Source organism: Amblyraja radiata, chromosome 12 (assembly GCF_010909765.2).
Source record: "Amblyraja radiata isolate CabotCenter1 chromosome 12, sAmbRad1.1.pri, whole genome shotgun sequence".
Classification (NCBI taxonomy): Eukaryota; Metazoa; Chordata; class Chondrichthyes; order Rajiformes; family Rajidae; genus Amblyraja; species Amblyraja radiata.
The window spans coordinates 29,289,632-29,304,347 of NC_045967.1; positions in this window are offsets into that span (position 1 = coordinate 29,289,632).

The following is a 14,716-nucleotide window of genomic DNA, read 5'->3' on the forward strand; positions in this document are numbered from 1 at the left end:
CAAGTCAAGCATGATCCTATTTTGGAAAGCTAGCATTCTTCATTGCTGTGTAGGAAGGAACTGCAGATGCTGGCTAAAACCAAAGATAGACACAAAAAGCTGGAGTAACTCAGTATCATATCCGGAGAGAAGGAATGGGTGACGTTTCGGGTCAAGACCCTTCATTGCTGTTGGTTTGAAATCTTATAATCACAGGACAGAACAGAATTATGGGAATAATTTCACCAGAATAACTGCAACAGTTCAGTAATTCTTCTCAAGGGCATTTAGGGAGGGGCAATAAATACTGCTCATATCCTGAAAAATTAATGAAAACAAGTTTTTTTTAAACATTGTTCCATTAGACAGGTGGACTGAGGTAAAAATTCTTAGACAAATACAGCAATCAGCACAAAATAGCAGTACTTGTCACCTTGAGTGTAAAAGGAAAGCCAGAGTCAAAGGGAGATCAGTGGAAATTCATGAGGGGCGCAACAACTGGGATTTTGTCAATTCCACACTGAAACTGCAAGAGTTGACAAAAACACCCAATGGAAATCTATGGATGGGATAACATATTTGATTCCTTATCGAGGTGGAGAGAAAATGTAGGCTCAACAATTTCTGGTGTTGGATGAGAGGGAATTGGTGAGAGATGCAGGAAAATTATTTTTACAATAGGAGCAAACATTAACATGGTGGAGACAAAAAGCTGGAGTAGCTCAGCATCTCTGGAGGGAAGGAATGGGCGACATTACGGGTTGAGACCTTCACCCACTCCTTCTCTCCAGATATGCTGCCTGTCCCGCTGAGTTACTCAGCTTTTTGTGTCCAGTATCAGTTTAAACCAGCATCTGCAGTTCCTTCCTTCATATTAACATGGATGAGTCTGGATTTAATACTAGTTCAAACTATAGAGGGCTGGAGGTGGTAAACTGGATATCTCCAAACATGACTGCGGAGGACCACAGCTTAATGCTCTGGAATAATGAGTGTGTTAGTATTTGGGATGGCTGAACTCAAGGAATTGGAAAGTTTTTCCTCATTTGAACCAATCGCGAACCATGTGACGTCAGCCTATATTCAAAACAAAGTGTCCATTATATATCACTTGTAGCTTTTTAATAGCTGATAAAACTGAAATACATCTTAAAACTAGTTTCATGCAAGTATTTTGAGTTTGGTAGGTTTTATATTATTATCTTTATGGCTGAACACAGGATTCATGAAGTTGACAACGTGCAAAGGCTTTTAAAAAGTAATTAAGTCTACTCTGAACAGTCAATTTGTTTTAATTGCTTTTCGATAAGTGGCAATGATAAAAATACATTTGAAGGTTTCTTCCCCCAAAGAATTAGTTTTCCAATATCTCTGACCTCATAACTGCGCCCAAAGGTCAGTGACACCTTGATCATTCACCAACTGCACAGCTCACTCACTCAAACAGTTCTCCTCAGCAGATCTTGGAGCAAATAAATGCAATGACTGTCTCTTGCCTCAGGATCAGTCACCTATAAGGGCAGGAAGCTGACAAATATGGTTCATCAGGGATGTGTTCCCCTTCCAATGCTTCACTGAAATGGTCAAACTCAATGCATTTGAAGTTCAGCGAGATATTTAACTGCACAGGTCAACACACCCAAGTTTTATTTTAAGATTATTTTGATTCTTGTTTAACAGTTTTAATGAAAAATAATTTCTGGCCACTATTCTCAATGCTCCAGCAGCATCTTAAACACAACTAAAATAAACGTATTTTTCTTGAAATACTCTTACACAGTAAGTTAATTGTTTTTTACTGCCCCCCAACGACTAGTATACTTGCCAGTTATGCCTTTCCAGAATTGTATTGAAGAGGTCATCAGACACCTAACTGTACGGATCGGTGCTGTCGGTGGATGAGGTGAAATCAGGGTCATCAGGCTTCCCGAGAGAGTGGGGTTAAAGGGTAAATCAACACACTAAAACTATCGTGCGCACACTAGGTACAATTTACTTTTATACCAAGCCAATTAACCTACAAACCTGTATGTCTTTGGAGTGTGGGAGGAAATCAAAGATCTCGGTGAAAACCAACACAGGTCATGAGGAGAATGTGCAAACTCTGTATAGACAGCACCTGTAGTCAGGAAGTGGCGGCGCTGCCTTGCAGCTGCGGCTCGCCTGCAGTCCGTTTGTCTTTTCTGTTTTTTGTTTTCTCTTGTCCCGTTTTACAGTTTATTTCGGTTTATTTAGTTGTGTATTTGTGGGGGGGTGGGTGTAACATGTTTTTTGACTCTTCCTTCGGGGAGGGTGCGACCTTTCCTGCCGTATCCCCCGTCTCCGTGTCCGTCTGCGCTGAGGCCTATCGCGGAGCTCGCGGCCTCCAACTGCGACCGACCTCGAGGCTGCGGAGGCAGAGCCAGAACTTACCAACGCGAGCCTGGCCGACTTCGGTGCTGTGGTTGCGGGGCGACCCAACTTCCGACCTGACTTTGGAGCCTCGGAGGCTCGGCCGCGGGCCAGTGGACAACAACATCGGGAGCTCGAGTTCTGTTTTCCGGAGCTCACGCAACTACAGCTGCGTCCGCTGGACTGGAGGACAGCAGCTTCGGCAGCTTCGACCGCCCCGGGTTTGAACCGGTCCGTTTGCGGAGCACGGATTCAGCCACGGGACGTACCTACCATCACCCGGCGGGGTCACAACATCGGAGGCTTGGATTACCTCAGCGCAGAGGGAGAGCAAGGAGGGAAGAGACAATGACTTTGGGACTTTAAACTGTGTTGAGTGTTTGTTATTTATTCTATGTTATGACTGCAGGCTAAACCATTTCGTTGCACTGAAAAGTGCAATGACAATAAATTGAATTAAAAAAAAATCAAAATCAAACCCAGATATCTGCCGCTGTAAGGCAGTAGCTCTACCGCTAGTCCACCATGCTAATATAATATAATATATAATCATCTATAATTAGATCAATATTGGCCAGTCCAAGGAGGGAGTGAGGCGGTAAGATTGGAAAGGAGAAGGGATCACATTTTGTCCGGGGAGAGGTCATAAGGTCAGAAGGGTTAGGAGTAGAATTAGGTCATTCAGCCCATCAATACTATGCTATTCAATCATTCCTGATCTATCTCTCCCTCCTAACCCATTCTTCTGCTTTCTCCCCATAACCTCTGACACCTGTACTAATCAAGAATCTATCTATCTCTGCCTTAAAAATATCCACTGACATGGCCTCCACAGCCCTCTGTGGCAAAGAATTCCACAGATTCACCATCCTCTGACTGAAGAAATTTCTCATCTCCTTCCTAAAAAAATATCCTTTAATTCTATGACCTCTAGTCCTAGACTCTCCCACTAGTGGAAACATCCTCTCCACATCCACTCTGTACAAACCTTTCACTATTCTGTATGTTTCAATGAGGTCCCCCCTCATTCGTCTAAACTCCAACAACTACAGGCCCAGTGCCGTCAAACACTCATCATTGGTTAACCTACTCCTTCCTGGGATCATTCTTGTAAACTTCCTCTGGACCCTCTCCAGAGCCAGCACATCCTTCCTCGGATATGGCGTCCAAAATTGCTCACAATGTTCTAAATGTGTCCTTACCAGCGCCTTATAGAGCCTCAACGTTACATCCCTGTTTTTGCATAAAAGCCCTCTTGAAATAAATGCTAACATTGAGTTTGCTTTCTTTACTACCGATTTGACTTGCGGATTAACTTTTTGGGAATCTTGCACCCAAGTCCCTTTGCACCTCTGATTTAGAAAATAGTCTATGCCTCTATTCCTACCACCAAAATACATGACTCCACACTTTGCTGCACTATATTCCATCTGCCACTTCTCTGCACACTCTCCCAACCTGTCCAAGTCCTTCTGCAGAGTCCCTGCTTTATCTACATTACCTGCCCCTCCACCTATTTTCATATCATCCGTAAACTTTGCCACAAAGTCTTCATTCCCATGTGGAGAGACATGTGTTGGGGACTTTGAGTTGACTTCAACCAACCTGGTCCTGTAAAATTCTAGTCAGATTGTTTTGCCACAGGATGCCCAACAATGTGCACCTTGAGGGCAATGTGGTCAAGGTTCTGAAGGATGTTCCATAAAGAAAGATGGACTGGCCCGTCCCATGTTCCTTGTGACTAAATTGATGCAAAACCATCTGGAAAGTATCAATGTCAAGATCCTCCCCACCGCTCTTTGAAAAAAAAAAATCAATTTTCAATCACAGTTCTGAGAAAAAAAAGAGATTTATGCAATAAATTTCAAGGCAATTATACTGAAGATCGTTTCTGGAGCTAGATTCCCTATTAATCACTAATTAGTGTGAGTTAGGCCATGAACAACATATAAACACATCAGGAACAGAAATTAAATTACCCAATTTCACTTCACTTTGGTCCTTAAAGTGGGGAGGCAGTAGAAAGGTGAAATCTTTAGTTCATTAATTATGGCTAAATTTAAAATAAACCAGTGCATTTGATACCATTTGCAGAAAAATAAAACATACTGCAATTCCACCATTTTACAGAGCTTCTTTTTTCTTTGGAAAATCCAAGGCAATTAATATATTTAATAAGAAAATTTAATCACCATGGAGAAATCTGCCCTTTCTCAATGGACTGAGAAAGACACTGGCCAATGCAGTATTAAATCATAGATCGCTAGATTTTGGGCTAAACCACCTGAAGTCAGACAAGCAACAGCTGTGACATAGAATGTTCTTCAACTCTCTGCTGTGATTGAAGAGAAGCTATATTCACTTTGACCATAAGGAATATGAATAGGAGTAGGCCAATAGACCACATTCAATAAGAACATGGCCGCTCTAATTTACCTCAACTTTCTCACGAAATCCCGAGAACCCTTGATTTTCTTACTGATTAAATCTCAGCGTTGGGTATATTCATTGATGCAGCTCCCACAGATTCCTTGTGCAAAAAATTGAAAAGTTATTTTGGCATTCACCTTGTGAAACCCCCTACAAAGGTTATGTGTTTCAGTAGGATTGGATATCATTCTCCTACATAGCAATGAATTAAGAGCCAATCTGCCCGATAGGACAAACATCTCCATACTCAAGATCATCCCAGTGAATTTATCTTAACTACCTCGAGTGATAATATACCTTTTCTTACATAAGGGAAATAAAACTGCACACAATCCCGATATGGACTTATTTGTGCACTGTACATTTGAATTAGACTATTTTTTTAATACTCCACATCCTTTGAAATAAAAAGCCAGCATACCATGAATCTTCCCGATTATCCACCAAGCTATATGCAAGCTTCCTGTGTTTCATGTATGACTCGAAAACCCTTTTGTGCTGCAGCTATCTGCAATATATTCCAATTTAATTAATAACCTATGTTATGCATACGAGATGCATAAGAATAGGATAATTAGGCAGATAACAACAATGTCAAAGTGGTCGGTTTAAAGCAGCATTTTATTAAAAAAGAAAAAAATAAGGATATTAAGAGAGGAAATTCCTGAAGCATGCCAGCAATTCTGAAATAAAAACAAGTCTCTGGAGAATTAATAAGCTGGAGGTGACATCTCTTATGGATGGGGCAAAATCAGGAAGGATTTCAAAACAAGAATAATTCCAATATTCCAAGAGAGGGGTTCCTTAACTGGGTATCAATGTAGGCCACCAGATGCAGTGGTAATGAATGAATTGGACTTGCTATTAGCTAGGAACAAAGTCAGCAAAGCTTTGGATCACCACGTTTTGTACAGAGTAGAATGAAGAGGTCAATCAGAAGTGTTTTAGAACAGTAAACATTTGAAGTAACAATGGTACAAATTAAGATTTATATACTGTAGCATGTGATTTGAGGCAAGTATGAAGTTGGGTAATGTAAATGAGGAGGAAGTGGGCAGTCTCCAAGGCTTGACTTGTTTGAAGTTTACCTCAGAGTTAGGTCAGACAAAACAGTGGCAAACTGTTTGATTTATTGACAGACAGACAGACAGACAGACAGTTTCCAGGAAGAAAGACTGCCAGGAATAAGGGATCTTGTCAGAAGCCTTAATAAGAGTGAAAAGACCAAGATCTTCCCCAAGGTAGCTTTTGCCCACATAACTGATAGCAGCTGTTGGATGCTCAATCTACTTGGAGAGATGCTAAAAGGTCATGTGGTGGTAATTAGATAGAACTGAGATGCTGCATGCATGGAAACATAGTATGATTTCAGGTGATGCACAAGATAAAACAGGTAAATAAAAATAATGGGAGAGCACGAATGGATGCTTGGGGTACACCAGTGTTAATATTGTGGGCATGGGAAAGACAAAACATTGAGGTTGCTCCCTGATTACAAATGAATACTACAAGTGGATATTACTCGTAGAGAGCAGCATTTTTAGGGTGGCCAATGGTGGGATTGATGAACACCATCAGGAACAGGTAAAGAGGAGTAAAACAATAGTAGAAAGATGGCAGGAAATCAAGGTCCATTGCCTCCATCAGTAGTTTTAGAATTTCTATCATGATATTTCACACCACATTTGTCACGACGTTGGCCTCATTTCACTTGCATTAATCATTATTGCACAGCAACGACTTTATAAAGGCATAATTAGATATAGCTGATTATAAAAATCAAACAAGTAAAATGAAAGGAATATCCTTCGGAAACCAGACTTCATGCTTTTAGTGAACCAATGCATGTCATAAAGTTCTAGAAGGTTCTATCATCTCAAGTTCATGCTCGCTTTACAAGCCATTCAAGTGAATAAAATATGTTCAGTTTGTCCATTAAAAACTCCCACTATTATTCTGCGTACATTAAAGATAATTAAAATGTGTATTGTGCAAAATAATCACAGGAATAATTTTAATCAGCTGCAATATTATTTCAGTTAGGTTCGACTGGACTGTCCCCATGGTTTCAAGGACTTTTCCTCCAAGCATTCTGCCTATAATCATTGTTAAACACGTGGACAAATATGTTGGATCCTTTCTTCCTTCAAAAGTTCTGCATGTCTGTCCTGAAAATCTACAATTAAATACCATTTACAATATCATACAATTAAATGTAGTACCGGTAACATCAGAGACTCCTGCACTTCCTCAACGAAGAGGGAGATTTTCCTTCAGAATTGTGAAGCCAGCGAATCCTGCCAGTCCAATGGAGGGAGATCCTAAGCGGATTTGTCACCCGAATCTATGCACATGCAAGTTTTGCAGCAGACCTTACATGTAGCCAAATTTCACTCTTCAATTCCGGAAGCATTGTGATTAACTAGAGCACCATCCTTGTCCTGGCTGAGCCTCAACTAATCCGAGAACAAAATCAAATCAGACACCTTCCCTACCACGGACACTCCAACCACCCTCAACATCCTTCTCAGTAAATGATGAAAAATATATACTTCTGTACAACACAATGAGCGGAGGATAAGGAACACCGTAATATTAGGCCATTTGGCCCAGGATCGAAGGCCGAACGGCCTAAGGTTACGGTATTCCTGATTCACTCTACTCATTGTTTTGTACAGAAATATCACCACAAAACTACACAGACTTCCTCAGAATTGCGACAAAGCTAGAAGATGTAAAAATGCAAATATCATTCCAGGGCAGCTGGAGTAAGGAAGGACTGAAGCTATGCCAAGTGCTTCTCAGTCTCCACCAATCCATTCCTTATATTGACAATCATAACATTTGCTACAAACATATAAACTAAAATTCATAATGAAAGAAAACCCCATTATTCGTGCTTTGAATCGTCATTATTTCATCCTGACTGCATTTACTTTCATTTATTTTTATTGCCGTAATCTATTTAATGAAGGTGATCTTGCTGCATCATGTAAATGGCAGGATATATGTAGAATAGCGACTTAAGTTGGAGCTAAACCTCCAGTGCAGTAATAGAAATGGGTCAAATAATCAAATTTATTGTAGTTCTTACTGCCTGAAATAATCAACATGACATTGAAGAAAAACTTTTATAGGCTATTTATATGACTTTGCAATCAGGAATGATAGAAATTATTTTTTCATTGCCAGTCACAAAATTAGCCAATCGGGTAATTTATTAATCAGATCCCCAGTTTGTCAACCATCTGATTAAATGCAACGGCATTTTAGCACCATGTAGGAGATTATTAACCAATTGGAAAAATACACACACACGCACACACACACACATACACAGTTCATTTTCATTTTGTGTGGGATGTGAAATCTGTTAGCAATGCCAGTGTTATTACCCATTGCTAATTGCACTTGAGATGCTTGGCGAACCATCTTCTTGAATTACTGCAGTCTCTGTTGAAGGAAACGTCCCATATGCTTTTGGGGAGAAAATTAAAGAGTGAAGATGTATTTTCAAGTTAGTATGGTGCATGATTTAGAAGAGCATCCACTGTTATCGGGATGTCTTTACTCTTCTTTCTAGGTGCTGAAGGTCAGTTCATTGAATAATGCAGCTTATCAGCAGTGTGTTTTGTAGATCCTTCACACTGCAGAGAAAATGTGCTGATAGTGGAGAAAGGGAATGTTGTTCGGTTGAGGATGGGATGGGTAATCAAGTGTGTAGCGTTGACTGTCATTGAATCTATATTCATCCAGCCAAGCAAAGGGCATTTCAGTAAACACATGATTTGTAGATAATGGAATGACTTGGATTCAAGAAGTGAGTCAATTACTGCACGTTCCCCAGCTAAGGGAGCTAGACCTCTTAAAGGTTTTACCAATGGTGGCCTCGTGAATATGTATAGTGGAAAATTTGGCTGTGATAATGTAGTTGAACGTCAAGAAAAAGATGGTTAACTTACAGGGCTGCCAATTCTCACACTTTGAGCGTGAGAATCACGCCCTCAAGCAAACTCTCACGCCCTCACGCTGATCAGAAATTTCTCACGCTCTGTGGTGAGAAATTCTGTGATCAACAAAAATGTCAAAACTTGGATAAACTGCATGGTCCGTGGGTGTTGGAGAGCCGGGGCTGAGGGAGGGATGGAAGCAGTGGGCGGATACAGATGCGGGGAGCCGGGGCTGGTGAGTTTGCGGGGTTGACGAGTATTTGCGCGGCTAGCGAGTCGCTCGCTGCAGCTTCGGCCATGGAGTACTCGAGTTAGGGGAAAGAGAGGGGAGAGAGAGGGAGAGAGGGGAGGGGGGGAGAGAGAGGAGAGAGGGGACGAGAGAGAGGGGGGAGAGTGAGGTGGGACGGTGAGAGGGGGAAGAGAGAGAGAGTGGGGAGAGAGGGGAGAGAGAGGGGAAGAGAGGAGAGAGGGAGAGAGAAGAGAGAGGGAAGGGGAGAGAGTGAGGGGGAGACAGGGGAGAGAGAGGGGTGAGAGGAGAGACAGAGAGGGAGAGAGGAGAGAGAGAGGGAGATGAGAGATGGAGGGGAGAGATAGAGGGGGAGAGAGAGAGGGGGGTTGAGAGGAGAGAGAGTGCATCCTGGAGGACAACCAGTGGCTGCTGGAAGTAAGTAACAAGCACTGGGTAGAACCGGTGGAAGATAGTGGACTTCAAATGGGGGTCATAGAGTGATACAGTGTGAAAACAGGCCCTTCGGCGCAACTTGCCCACACCCGCCAACGTGTACCAGCTATGCTACCTGCTTTTGGTCCATACCTCCAAACCTGTCCTATCCATGTATCAGTCTAACTTTTTCTTAAATGTTGGGATGGTCCCTGCCTCAACTACCTCCTCTGGCAGCTTGTTCCATACACCTATCACCCTTTGTGTGGATAAAGTTACCCCTTAAAAAGTTACCTCTTAAAAATACTTCATACAAAAAACATTGAAATCATACTTCTACAATGCACTGAAACATGATTTTAATACATCAAATTTAAAAAAAAACCATACCCTTGGAGGGGGGACCCCCTTCTTCCACACCCTCTCCCCACTCGATTGCTCCACTCCCTCACCGGGTACCCCCAAGGCCAGTGATCAAAGATCGCACAGCCTCCCCCCTTTCAAAAACGCTCCAATCCAATTTAAAGCATATATATTGTATTCAAGTGTAAGTTAAAAGACTCGCTGCAGTATGCACCATATTGCACAATTCCAATGGGAGGGGGACTGTGTAAAAGTGAAAGCTCAGAAATAGAGACAAGCTAATTGTTTTCTTGGTGCCTTTAAGAAAAGGTGACAGATAACCTAATATTATTCAAATAAAATAAAGGTTGGTCAGAGTCCATAGCCATGGAGAGGGAACAATGAAAGACACACACAGTGCGGGAGTAACTTAGCAGGTCAGGCATCAACTCTGGAGAAAAAGGATGGGTAACGTTTTGGGTTGCGACCATTCTTCAGAATTCCCCAGTCTGAAGAAGGGTGCAGACTGAAAACGTCACCGATCCTTTTTCTCCAGAGTTGATGCGTGACCCAGAGTTACTCCAGCACTTTGTGTCTATCTTCAGTACTGTACATTTCAGCATTGGCAGTTCCTTCCTACACAATGAAAGAGACAGATAGGTTGTTAATATCTCATCTGTAGGAGCTTACACTTGATAGTATAATGTTTCATGAATTCCCTATTCTTGCTCTGGGCCAAACTCAACAAGGAATGTGTGCGACCACATAAGCCAATCTAATGTGACTTTTGCATTCAAATAAAGAATAAAAACATTACTGTCTAAAATACACAAGAAACTAAATCACTGCAAATGGATTAAAGAGGCATTTCACTGCCTCTTTTGTGCAGTGTTTCCTCTATGTTCCATTACATAGAATGGCCAACTGATGAGATTTCAATTTTTGGTTTGGACTTAGTTAGGATAGCTTTAGAGGCCGTTTCAATCACACTGCTGGAACCATTGAGAAATTCTTCACTCTGATAATAAATACAACCTCAGATGGTGCTGCAAACAGAAATTGTCCAAACCAATATGTTTCAGATGCTCTAAGCTTTTAGATGCAGGGATGACCAAAATACATAGTTGGTAGAGTAGTGGAAATATGTGGGATGAGGAGCAGGGTTCAACGGAAACAGATTCTACCTTTCTGTGACGTTATCTCAAAGATTAGTAATATATATTTGAGTTGAAGTACTCTCTTTGCATCCATTGTCACCAAAACATTGAAAATAAGATGGTGTCCTCATTTCAACAAATACAAATGTACTTCAAAGCATAAGAAACATGCCTGGAAAAGCAGTTCTAGCTCAGGTAATGGCTCGCTGTTATTCACTGCAGGGGAGTAAAACATTTCCAAGCAGTTAACTCTTCCTAACTGCATCAGCTTTATCCACCTTTATGTTGAATTCTTGTCCAGTAGCGTATACCAAGCTTGTGTTACTCCCATGTTAGAAGCTGTGTATTTCACCCAAAGTTGAACATTTATATTAAGAAGCTCTTGAATTGTAAATTATATTCTTGATGCAATGTAAATAATTTCTTTCCATCTCTTATTAGTTTTCATTGCCAGTGCCGTTTTGAAAGCATATAAGCATTTATCACAAGAATATTTTAAAATATGTTTTCAGCCATGCAGGCATAATTTGCTCCCAATACAAGAATCTCACACAGCAGGCAGCAATTTGAAAGTAACATCAATAGATTTGCTACATCAAGCTATTGGGAAGACACGTACATCGATGCTGGCTTGAAAACAAATCAGTGAAAGATTTGCAGCTATCAAAATGCCACAAATCCCACATTTAAACAGACTCATGTCCCTATCGACACTTGTCTCCCCCCCACTTTGGTCATTTAGTCTCTACATTTCTGGTGGAAATGAAAGAGGAAAGGAGCCGCATGTAATATTTAAAATGCAGTGTGGGGAACAAACCTACAATAATATGATTCATTGCTTACTGAAGTTGAATTCTGGTGGAGGGAAATGGATTGAAAAGGGGGTTTTAGCTGATCCTTTGCACCATCCAGCAGAGTGCAATGAACCTCAGTGTGGTGGCTACACCGCTGTACCTCTTGTGCCTGTGAACTCAAATGCTGTCAAGGGATCAATGCTACTGTCGTCTGGCTGTTTTAGTACCAGTACTGCACTTATCCACTCAGCAGTCAGGGGAATGTGTGAGGCTGCATTCTAATTCCTAAACCTTTAACCAGGGTTAAGTAGCATTTTGGATCTAATGCGTGCATTTTTTATAAATTCTTGGAAATGCTGAACATTTAATTGCTATTATTTAGTGGGCATTTTAAATGTCTTTCTGCTTTTCTACATTACGTTGCAAGGCCAAGGAGTTGCTTATGGACTTGTCTCAAGGGTCCAATTTCTGTGCCAAGCAGCACCATTTATATTGCAAAGATCCACTGAGAAACAAGCGAAGGACAAAATTTATTGAGCTTCTAATGAGCCTACTTAACAAACAGTGACCTTCAACATCATCATATTTTGAAAAGAAAACAGAAATGATCATTATGCTCCTTTTTTAACATAACTAAAGGGCTTGTGAGACTAAATGGAGTGTTTCTCCACACGCTTCTTCATTTATTCTTGATTATTTCCTTCATGAAATACATGTTTAACGTGCGGGGCTTCAACTTCACCAGGAGAAATACACACAGTTCTGTACATGATTAAATTCTTAAAGTATTGGCAAATAAGAACTGGCAAATATCTTTGTGATTTGGGGTGAGGTATGAACGATGTTGAATGCAATCATGTCAGATAAATGCAACAATTGCATTTTAATCCGCAGTGCAAGATATATTGATTCTGGGATGAAAATGCAATATTCTTCATTAAAAAATGGCATTACAGTTTTGAAAAGAGATCTTTATTGATAATGCAGTCACTCATTTAAATTACATTTTAAAATCTGTTTTTCTAAACTAATGTCATTTATTTCAAGGCTTTGGTCTATGTATATCAATAAATAGACCCTTTTTTAGTAATCCATAAACCTATTCTAAGTACCTCAGTTCGCAGCAGTTTCAATAAAAGGTACTTGATTTAGCCATACATACGCTGTTAATGAAATAGCATAATGAAATCTAATCGCAAACATAGAGATGCAAAGTTTCCATTACAAACCCGAGATCGTCAGCTCCCCGTTAAGTACTTTAAGCATTTAACTGTGAACAGAATGTGGCACCAAGATGCAAGAAAGCGAAAAGGTTCCTTAGTTTGCCCTTTATGCATAGAGCTATTTGTTTATGGCTGATCAAGCTGTAACATCAGTATGAGCACCCCTAGACTATGAAGAAGAATCCAAAAGGTCATTTGTGTTGAAAATTACTTCAGAGATTTGTGTTGATAGTGTGAAGAGGGCTGTATTGACCCTGGTTGTGCTAATTTCTGTTGTTAATTGACAGTGCCTCTTGGTGTTGACTTTAAAACGTGGCAGAAAGCAAAATAAACAGCTATGCTTTTAAGAACTGGTCCACATGTTAAAGGCCCATCTGGTCTTCCGATCTGAAGAACAGAGGTGTGCAGCAAATGAAAAGTAATGAAAGGCAAGAGATTTTACATTCCTACTCCTTGTCATATGCCACAAGCGTCTGTTACAATCAGCCATCATGGTAGGTCTACATCACAAACTCTGTTCCCTAATCACTGAAACGGTCTAAAAGTAAACCAGATTTTTTTGCAGGATTGCTATTCTACTTGACTTCAAGTTGACTCTCAGACCTCTTAATCAGTCTATTTCCAACTTTCATAGATTAATCCAACTCAGATCTTGCCTCACCTCATCTACCAGTGAAACCCACCTCACCTTCTCTACCAGTTAAACCTTCAGATGAATACTTCAACACATTCCTGACTGCAAACCTGTCTACACTCCATTAGTTTGAGTCAAATTAAATCCAGTGCCCCAGCTTGCATCACACCTCTCAAGCATTGGCATGCTTTTGCTAATCAACAAAGCTTCCCTATTAACAATTCTTTAGTTTCAACATTTTCACCATTGTTTTCATATTTCTCTGAGATGTTGTCCCTCCCTATCGCTGTCACGTTATCCAACACCATCCTACATTCCTGGGGAATCTATCCCTTCAGCTCTGGGCTCTTGCTCTTCCTAGCATTAAATCACTCCAAAATGGCAGTCACAACAATAAGATTGCAACTCAGTTTTCCCTTCCACCCACTCACTGGACAAACTACCAAAGTATTCCTTCCACAGAGTAAGATGCTCCACACCATCTCAGCTAAACACTAATTTGCAGAGTCCTGTGCATCAGGCGGATTGTGCTGCTTCGTTACTCATCATTGGAGGCATCACTCTAAATCCAATAATACACATACAGAAATGCACACATGTCGGTATATTAAACTCACATTACATACACACATATATGCACGGAATGTGTCTCATTTTTTCCTATGCAAAATTAAATGGGAAGAAATAAATTTACTTTGAACATTGCATTCCCCAATTAGGAAAGAAATAGAAGGCCATTCAGCCCTGCGCCATTCATTAGATCACAGCTGATCATCGACATCAACTATTTTCCTGCACTCTACTCTTTTCTACATATTTTTTGAATATTCAGAAATCGATTGATCTGTTTTACAGTCAATGAATGAGCATCTCCAGCCTTCCGATGTGATGTAGAGAATTCCAATGATTCCAAATCCTTGGAATTGTGTAATGTCTTATCATTTTGCACTAACTGGCGTGCCTCTTATTTTGAGACTGTAACCCTAGTTCTGGATTCTTTACCCAGGGGTCCTGGCTATGTCCTGCTTACATAAACTGTGATGTGGCATTTAGTTTTTTGTAAGTTTCAGTTTATCTCTTAATATTTAAGCTATTAAGAAGAGAGTACTAGTCAATCTCTTCATACAACACATCAGTGTGGTGAATATTTACTGC